Source organism: Orycteropus afer, unplaced genomic scaffold, assembly GCF_000298275.1.
Source record: "Orycteropus afer afer isolate SDZICR_OR568_19922 unplaced genomic scaffold, OryAfe1.0 scaffold00187, whole genome shotgun sequence".
NCBI classification, from domain to species: domain Eukaryota; kingdom Metazoa; phylum Chordata; class Mammalia; order Tubulidentata; family Orycteropodidae; genus Orycteropus; species Orycteropus afer.
Window position 1 is genome coordinate 6,288,352 of NW_006921774.1, and position 10,880 is coordinate 6,299,231.

The following is a 10,880-nucleotide window of genomic DNA, read 5'->3' on the forward strand; positions in this document are numbered from 1 at the left end:
GAATAAGGAAGACCGAAGAAGAGTTGATGCTTTTGAGTTGTGGTGCTGGCGAAGAATGCTGAAAGTATCATGGACTGCTAAAAAACTAACATCTGTCCTGGAGGAAGTGCACCCAAAATGCTCCTTGGAAGCAAGAATGGCCCGACCTCGTCTCACCTATTTTGGTCATGTTGTCAGAAGTGACCTTTCCTTGGAGAAGGATGTCATGCTTGGTAGGGTGGAGGGTCAACGAAAGAGGGGGAGGCCTTCAACAAGATGGATTGACACGGTGGCTGTGATGACGGGCTCGAGTATAGAAGGGATTGTGGACCTGGTGCGGGATTGGGCAGTGTTTCGTTCTGCTGTGCATGGGGTTGCTATGAGTCAGAAATGACGTAATGGCACCTAACAACAACAGCAACAACAAGCATGTTGTTGTTGTTGTTATGTGCCGTTGAGTCAAACCCAACTCATAGCTCCCAACAACAAGCATAGATGCTCATTATTATTATTATTATTTTAATTGTATTTTGGGAGCCAATTTACAAAGCAGATTTGTTTTACATTCAACATTTCATGCACATTTGATTTCATGGCCCCGATTACAGTCCCCAGCCATAAAAAATTTTACTCCCCTCTTCTCCCTGTGACTGCCCCTTACTGTTCCCTCTTATCTATGCATTCCTGTCTGTCCAGCTTTCCCTCTATGTAAATGCTGTCCATCTGATGTTTCATGGTTCATTTACCTAAGGGGTGCATTGCCCTAGAATAGATGGGTACAATTCCCTGGGGTAGGTGTTTTGCATGTAGGTCTTTCTACTGTTGGGTTGAGAGCCAATGCATTGAAGTCAGTCCGTTTCTAGGCCCAAAGGATAAGCCAGGCAGTAGTCTCAGGGGTTCCACTCATTCATTGTTTCCATCAGGCATAGAAGTGGGTGTATTAAAGGCAAGTAAAAATGAAAAACTTTGCAAATGGAAGGTGTAGATTTATTTTTTTTAAAGACACATGGAGGAGAAAATGATGCTGCAATTCATTGACGGCCTCCTTTTTTTGCAGTGTGCTTATATCTACCTTCTCATTCATCCTTACAAGGCTTGAAGGTTAGGTTTTATCATCTTTATTTTGCCAAGGAGAAAAACTGAAGTTTATAGGGCTTAAGTAATTGTCCAAAGTTTGGAGGGCTTAGGTAATTGTCACTCAGATAGGTCGGTAGTTCTCAAACTTGAATATGTTTCTGAATCTCCTATAGGATTTGTTAGCACACAGGTTGATGGGTCCCACCCCCAGATTTTCTGATTCTGTAGGTCTGGGGCAGGCTCTGAGGATTTGTATTTCCAACAAGATCCCAGGTAATTCTGATGCTGCTTGACTAGGAACCGTGATTTCAGAACTTCTGACCTAGAGTGATTTTAAAGTATTTGAATCTAGAGTTGTTTAATTCCAAATTATGCTTCCTCTATATTCCCTTTCTGAAACTGTCTTCAAAGGTCTCCAGTGAGCAAAGCTGTGGACCTTGTTGCTCTCTGACAGAGCTAGAACATAAGCAGCACTACCTGCTCGCAAAGACTGCCCTGATTGCTCTGGGCTCTGATTTCCAACCCACTCACGGTGTCCAACTGTGGCCAAGAGAACAGAATGTCAGAGACTCTCTGAGTCAAAGTGGTGGGGAGAGAGAGGGTGTTGATTAGATTCCAGCTGAAAACTATAGCAAGTGCCAAGAGTTGGAGTGTCTCTTCTATTCCTTAAAGCCTCTTTTATCCAGGCACATTTCCTATTCTAAAATGGAAATAAAAAAGCTTTTTGTTTATATTTAAATCTGTATTCTTATAAACGTACTGCTCAGTATAATAATATGAAATTATAGAACCTCTGGAATATTTCATCATTATTTCTATAAAACATCAGTTATAAACAGTCTAAAATTTATGCTTTCATGGAGATAATTCCAAACGTGCTTAATTTTAGCATCACTGGATAGTGAAAGAAAGGACATGTTTGGGGTTCATAACTGACTTCAATTATTTTTCTTAGTCATTTCTAGCTCTATTGTCCAGATTAGACATGCTCATTGTCAAGAATTTGGAAAGTACAAAGACTGTGAACAACAACAACAACAAAATTATTCCAGCAAGCAGGGCAAATAATATTCTTGTATGATTTCCTTTACTCTTCTTCTGTAAGTTTTATTTTAAACACTCATAAATATACAACACATAATTTTACATAAAAAAAATCAATGGTACATATCATATACACTTTAAATGCAGAAGATTTGCGTTTTGAGGTTTTTTTGGGGGGGGTTGTTTTGGTAGGCTCTCCTTTACTTCTCTTTTACCATGCTCACATCCATTTTTTATATCACCCTCTCCAGGTAATAAAATTAGTAAAACCAGTTATGGTGGTATTGACAATGACTCATGGGACATCATGTATGGCAGCAGAACTATGTTCCATAAGGTTTTCAGTGGCTGACATTTTGCATGTACATCACCAGGCTTTCCTTGCAAGCCATCTCTAGGTGGAGTCAAACCTCCAACCCATCTACTAGCAGCCAAGCACATTAACTGTTTGCATCACCCAGGGACTTTCATTAATTTAGTAGATCTCCTATATTTTCCTCCACCGTCATATTAAGTTCATACTAACCCAAATTTCAATCTTTTTAATAAGCATATATTTGGTATTCCATTCGACTCATACATCATGGTTTGCTGAACTGTTCCCCAATGGTAGAGTATTTTATGCTATTTCAGTTTTCACAGTTATATTGTTGAGTGTCTTTGCATATAAATCTTTCTTGTGTTTATCTGAACATTTTTAAAGCTTTCAATTATGGTCATGAAAGATTTTAACAATTTACTCCCTTACCAGGAGTGGGTAAGAGGGTAAGTGCTTTTGAAGGTTAGATACTAGATTCTTTTTGACTCAGTGTTTGAAAAGTTGCTCATAGCCCAGAACTCCAGTTCATTCATTGCCTTCCAAGCAGGATACCTAATGGCATGACAACTTGATCTTCACTCATCGTACAGTCCTGGACCTGGATCTGTGTTTTCAATTGAACTGCAATCCCAATTATATATTTTTCTGTTTGCCTTCTGATCTATATATTGTGTAAACTATAATTCTTGAGAATATTTTTGAATCCAGTGACATTATGTCAGCCAATCAACCATTCCAGACATTGGTTTTATCTCTTGCACTTTGGCAAGTCAATGCATAAGGCAATAATCTCTATGGTTGATTAACAATTAACCTACTACTGAAGACACACACATGTAAAGGCATAAAGGAATAACTGGCTTTATAAGAATCCAAATATGTGGCATACAGAATAGTTGTTGCAGCAGTTCAGAGAAAGAAAGCTTGTAGTCTGAATTCAACAGAAAGGACTTCACAACAGAAAAAGAATTTGAACTGGATCTTGTAGGAGTTACAGTATGTGTAGTTGATGATTGAGTGTCTTAGATTAGAGAAATGCCATGGACAAACATCTAGAGATACGATTTAACCAGGATGTTAGGGTCTATCCAGAGTAAAAGTTGGATGGCAATGTGGAGTAAGAGAAAGGGTTGACCAGTCATTCTAGGAGTGCAGTACAGGACAAAAGCCATGCACTTGAGGTGGCCCAATTCTCTACAGACTTGATGTTTTTAATCCTCTAGTGCTCCACACCGATGAGCAGAGATGGTGGCTTATTTTTTTTTTTGCTCAAAAGTTGTGTGTTTGCGGGATAAGTACAGAAGAATGATAAGGTGAGAGCTTTGAAGTCCTGGCACAAAATGTTTGAAATGATACATCATGGATCCCAGGCTGAATAGGGGAAGAGTTGGAGCAGGTGAGTGTAGGTTGATGGACCTGAAAGAAAGGGGAGATGTCTACTACAGCATAGGTAATTTAAAATTGTCTTGAATGCATGAAAAGAAATGTGATATTAATTTTAATAATATGTTTTATTTAACCCACATATCAAAAATATTATAATTTCAACATGTAATTGATGTGAATAGTGTTGATCAAATATATTATATTCTTTTTATCATATTTTTTGTTGTTAATACCATTATGTCAATTCTGACTCATGGTGACTCTGAGTGTTGTAGAGTAGAATTGTTCTCCATGAGGCTATATAAGCTGTGACCTTTTTGAAATAGATCACTAGGCCTGTCTTCCAAGGTGCCTCTGTCCTCCAAGGTGGCTTAAAACCATCAACTTTTTGGCTAGTAGTGGAGCTCTTAACTGTTTTCATTAAGTTCTTGAAATCTAGTATGTATCTTACACTTACAGCACATCTCAATTCAGACTACATACATTTTATTATTTTTTTTTTATTGTGGTGAAAATTTACAGAGCAAATTCACTTTCCATACAGCAGTTCACAAATACTTTGTCTCATGACATTGACCACAATTCACCACAATGCAACAGCTCTTCTCCCATTTCCACCCGATAGTCACCTCTTCCCTGTGTCCATCCCTCCATGCACCCCTGCCCCCTGAGCTGTCTCCCTGTGCACAAGCAGCCCTTCTTTCTCCCATGATTGTTCTTTCCAAGGAGTTTATCTACCTCAGGTAAATGTTCAACTCCTATGCCTGTCTTTTTTTTTGGCTGGAAGCCACAGGTGTGGGTTCAATTCTAGACCTGAAGGGCAGCTTGGGGCCATAGTCTTAGTGGTTCCACCAGGCTCTGGACCAGCAAACCTGCCCCCCCCCCTTTTTTTTTTTCCAAGTTCTTTTGAGTTTTACCAGCACTGGGTAAAATGACTATGACTCATGGAACATCATGTATGGCAACAGAACTATGCTCCATAAGGTTTTCAGTGGCTGACATTTTGCATGTACATCACCAGGCTTTCCTTGCAAGCCATTTCCAGGTGGAGTCAAACCTCCAACCCATCTACTAGCAGCCAAGCACAGTAACTGTTTGCATCACCCAGGGACTTTCATTAATTTAGTAGATCTCCTATATTTTCCTCCACAGTCATATTAAGTTCATACTAACCCAAATTTCAATCTTTTTAATAAGCTTATATTTGGTATTCCATTCGACTCATACATTATGGTTTGCTGAACTGTTCCCCAATGGTAGAGTAGTTTATGCTATTTCAGTTTTCACAGTTATATTGTTGAGTGTCTTTGTTCTCCGTCTCTATGCAGGGTCTCCTACATAGATCTCCCTCTGAGTGGTTGACGTTGGTGGACACCATCTAGTTCTGGTCTCATAGTCAGATAGGCTGCAGATCGCATGGTGTACCAGTTGCTAGGACTAATTCTTTCCATGAATCTATGATTTTCTTCATTCTTCTTTTCTCTGGATGAGGAGAGACCCATCATTGCATCTAGACGCTGCTTGCAGGCCTTTAAGATCCCAGTCGCTACTCATCAAAGTAGGAGGTGGAACAATGTTTTGTAGACTATATTTTAAGAGCTCAGTAGTCACACATAGACAGTGGCTATGGTATTGGACAATGCAGCTCTAGGGATCATGCTGGTATTGCTAGGATGAAATGAGAAGTAAAAGAGATAGGAAACCTAAGAGTTTATGACCAGAGACCAGTTCTTGAAATTAGAGGTAAGCTCATTATGGCTGGTGACAGTACTGAAAGTGTTGTTTTTTAACTGGAAGTGAATGAAGGTTCTTAGACCTGAACAGGCCAAGAAACTGGGTGACTAAAGAGCTTGATGGATTATCCACTCGAATGGTGAGTTTACGGTGGAAGTGGCTGTGGTTGGAAAGGAGAAGCTTGGTGCTTAGTACTTAGTTGGGATCTAGATTGATGACACTGAACCCAGTGAGGAAGCCCTTGATGAATATGGAGGTGGGAATAAGAAGACAATAGATAGAGTCCACATGGTAGCAGTGGCATCCCTAGGATTTGTGTCACTCAGTGTAGTAATTCATGGTATTTCACATTTCCTCCAGTAGACCTCCTCCTTTACCAGACCATAAGAATCCTAAGTAATGTATATTATCAATTTTAATTGTAGAATAATATGTAATAAATATAAATTGTTTAAACATAATATTTCTGAGATTACATGAATACTAACAACATAATTGTTTTGTAAAATCTTTCTACATTGAATCACAACAGTATTATTTACATTTTTAGTAACTGAATGGAATCCATTTTTGATTTTTTTCCTTTTTTTCCTTTAACCACTACTTCATTCTCAAAAAAGTTATTAATGTAGGTTCACAAACACTACCACAATATTGCAGCTTAAACACCAGAAAATTTGACAGAATTAAATAAAAACATGGGAAGCAATGAAAACAACAGTGCATGCAGATGAAATGACATGACTGAAAGAGTCATTGTAGTTGCATAATAATGACAGCTCTGACCAGAGCTCATTAGAAGGTTCAAAAATTAAATTAGCATAGAGTGTTAGCCTTGTAGGTATATTGATATATGTATTCTTGGCTTATGAAAAATATATTTGTTGTTATAGCTAACCGCAGGGATATATTTATAAAAAATAATAACTTTTGCTGAAACACTGCACAACAATTTTGTAGACATTTTGGTGTCATTCCCTGTGACAGTGTCACACAGTGTGGTCTGTACCCCGTGCACCTCCCTAGTGATGCCACTACCTGGAAGGAGGATATATGCCAAGAATCAACAAACTCTGGACCAGAGGCTGAATGAGCTGTCTGTTTTCATAAATAAAATGTTATTGGAACGCAGCCATTGCTATTCAGTTACATATTGTGTATAGCAACTTTTGCTACAATGGCATGGGTGAGTGACAGAGACTATATGTCTCATAGAGCCTAAAATATTTACTACCTGGCACTTTGCAGAAAAAAATTGCCAACCTGATTTATACCATGATCTGAAGGAGCCTCAGAGGAGGAGGAGCTTCCTTTATAGCAGGGAGAAATGAAATTCTGTGAGAAAGCTGAGATTGGTTTTGAGGATTTTGTCTCAAGTTTGGGTTTTTTTTTAAAGCTCAGTTTTAAGGAGGCAAACTACACTGTTAAAACTGCAACCCCTGCAAAATCTCCGGACAATGGCAGCTTCCAAAATGGAAACATGTTTTTTCACAGTAAATTTTTCAATCTTCTGCAGACACTAATAGCTACTGAGTTCATAATGTGCTTTACAAGTGGAGTCATGGTACTGTTGTTTTGATAAATTGGCACAGTGACTTCCAGACTCTTGGAAAATATGAACTTGCATAGTGCTTATTTCTATCTTGAAAGCAGGAAAGTTTCACTAGTGTTCTCTTTACACTTTATACACAATTAGAAAAAACAACAACAACAACTAAAAAAAAAAAAAAAAACCCCTTTTTTTCCTTGACAATAACACCTGATGTATTGCATGAAAGAGCTCATTAGTCACAAGATACATAATCCTACTACTTCTCCTTTATTAATTCTCCTCTCAGTAGGAAATGTGCAGCATAGTGGAAAGGGCAGGGGACTGGCAAGCATTAGACCTAGGATTTATTTTTAGCTTCACAGCTATTTTAGTGTCTCCAGAATTCAGTTTTCTCATCTATAATAATAATGGCAATAAAATGTTGCCACTTATTGAGTGTTTATAGTAACTACCATTTTGAGATTTGGTAGAGTATAGTGACTATGAGCATGGACTCTGGAATTTGACTCCTTGAGTTTGAATCCCAGAGCCCCGTTTATTAGCTTGTGACCTTGGGGAAATCACTAAAAACATATCAAGCCTTAGTTTCCATATTTATAAAATAAGGAAACACTATCATCATCTTCAAGGAGTTCTTTTGGCATAGCATAGTGGTTAAAGCTGGCTGCTAAACAAAAGGTCAACAGTTTGAACCCACCTATTCCATTTAATAAATTAATATTTGTGATATACTTGGACAGTACCTGGCACACAAGAAGTGCTATTTTAGAGCTTGTTAAAAACACAATATAAAATATTAGGCCCTTTGTAGCCATTAGAATTACCAATAGCACACTAGACTTAGTCTTTTATGTGTACTGTCATTTAATCCTGACAACATTGCTATAAGATAGTTAATATTGTCCCATATTTTATACCCAAGACAACAGATTCAGAGTGGTCAATTTGGTTGTTCAACATCACACAGCTAGTAAATGAAGAAGCCAAAATTATTCCAAGTCTTTTGCCTCCATGCACTTGCTAGCTCTAGAACCGATTGCCGAATGTAGGTGAACTCAGTTAGTTGCAAAGTTAATTTGTCAGATTTAGTGTGGGCCCATCAATTGGGTAAGTCCCCACATTTCTATGGACCTTTGGACAAATTACTCAATTTTTCCATTCTTTAGGTATCTTATGTAGGATAGAGATGACACTAATCTACTATACAAGGGTTAGAGCGAACTTTGATCTTTGCCTGTGCTATGTCTGTTTTCCTGATTACGGAAATAGCAGCTAATTTTTCCTTGGGAACCAGTCCCTTCCTCCTTTCAATCTATTTGATTTGGAACCTGCCTGGCTCTGGTTTGGGACATTTGACCCACCCAGGACCTATCAGAATATGATACCTTCTGGTTGGAGGGATGAGTACATGTAGGGCTGCCCCCAGGTTGTATTCTCACTCACTGCCATTGAGTAGGCTCCAACTTATAGAGAACCTTCCTTGGGCTTCTGAGGTGGTATCACTACGGAAGTAGATTGCCCAACCTTCCTTCCAAGGAGTGACTGGTAGGTTTGAACCACCAACCTTCTGGTTAGCAGTCAAATTCCTTAGGCACTATACCACCAGAGCTCCCTAGGTCCTGGGAAAATATTTTTTTGTGAGACTTCTGTCTAGAGAAAATAAATAAAAATGTATTTAAAAATTCATGGACCCATTTGAGGTATGGTGGTTTATTATTGAAGATTTAGAATGATGGGTGAAGAAGACGTAATTACATGTTTGTTATTGTCCAGTCAGTGCATATGAAGACACTTCCAAGTGTTTTGGTACCGTCTCTTTCTGTTCAGGTCCAGGACCCATCTCCTCAAATTCTTACTGCCAAATGTGCTGGTTCAGGTAAATTTCATATCTCCCGTTTCAAGAAAAGATAACAAAGCAATAATGTACAATGACAAGACTTTTCAGAATCTGTCTATACTGAAATAATATAGCTTTTCTTGCCTCAGCAATTCCCTAATACTTTTTATTTAAGGCTGGTTTCACATTACTCATGACACTGCATTATCCATCATGCTGTTCCTGAACACTGGCTTCCAGTGACTCCCTCAGAGCTTGTTACTGTTCTTTGTTGATGATGACCATGAATACATATCTTTCCCGGGGTATGCAGGAAAATGCGAATGATAATGTGCTTGCTGAACATGTTAAATTTACTGTTCAGGATTTTATAACATATACGTTAAGGGGTACATTGTCTTATGTGTTTTCTACTGAAATATTTAGTTCATATCACTGCATTGGCTATTCCCTGCCCACCACACACTACCAGCAACAGGAAAAATAGGTGAGAGGACTTGGGTGGAACAAGAAAATCAATCCTATTCCCTCAGTGAATGACTGACTTTTCCTGTTTGACTTGGGAGATCAACTGGGACCAATTCAAGAAAGTACAATGCTACGACACCTATCAGAAGCAAGAAAGGACAATGATTGATGAACCAGGTGGCACTGAATCCATATGAGTCTGGAAAGTCCTCAGAGGAAATGGGCATGGCCACCCACAGAAGGTTTCCCAGAATGTAGTGTGTAGCTCCTGGAAGAGTTTGAGTGTTTCCCTGGGGACCAGTGTTGGAGAATGCAATGATTGGGAAGGAGAATAAATGTTCTTTGCCATCACCCTAACTGCTTTTGGATGTTGTACACTACAAGAGACACTGTGTTGTTGTTGTTGTTGTTATGTGCCAACACTGTAGTAGATGTGTATGAGACAGTGCACAGGAAACAACTTAGCTCAAGCCAAGGGAGCACTGTTGGTAGTCCAGAGTTCTGAACTCATCCTTAGTCTGATGTGAGTGAGAGTCACGCAAAATAACTGTTTTGGACAGAAAATATTCTATCGGATGGGCTTCCTCAGTTCAAATCTCAGCTCTTACGTTAATTAGCTGTGTGACTTTGGACTAATGACTTCACTTTTCTATGCCTCATTTCCTCCATTGTAACATAACCTTTCTCATGGGCTCATTGTAGATTTGAAATGAGTTAATATATGTGAAGCACTGAAATAATTTCTGACACAAAATAAGCACAACATAAATATTATGGTATGGTACTAGATGCATCTAGAGAGCTGGGTTTCAACTAGTGGAACTGAAGACTTGACATGATTCTTCTACTCCCACTTTCTTATCCTTTATGGGATAATTAGTGGTGGGCCCAACATCTGATTTCTAAGATGCAAGCAAGCAAAGGGATCTTGGAGGCCTAGGGTTCTGATATCAGGGTGACATTTGGATCTCTGATTGCTAATATTTGTTTAGGCCAGATGTATTTCTATAGACTCATAAGAGTGCCATTCAAATGATTTTTGACCATTTTTACTGATTATTTCTTGAAACTGATAATGTTTATATTCAATTCCTAACAAAGAGAATAGTGAGTCAGCTTGTGGCTGGCATGGGATCCACAAGGTAAGTGTAGGCCATGCTGCTGCACTACTGTTAGCAGGCATCACAAGCATGAATGGGGGATGGGAGGTCAGATTTCAAAAGAATAGCTGGTTTTTAAATGGAAAAAAAGGAAGTCCTGGAGTCTTAATTACCTAACCAAAACCAAACTCACTGCCATAGAGTTAGTTGGGTGGGATCTGACTTATACCAAAAAAAAAAAAAACCACCAAACTCACTGCTATGGAGTCAGGTCCAACTCATAGCGACCCCTCCTCGGGTTTCCGAGGCAGTATCACTACGGAAGTAGATTGCCCCATCTTCCTTCTGAGGAGTGGCTGGTGGGTTTGAACTGCCAGCCTTCTG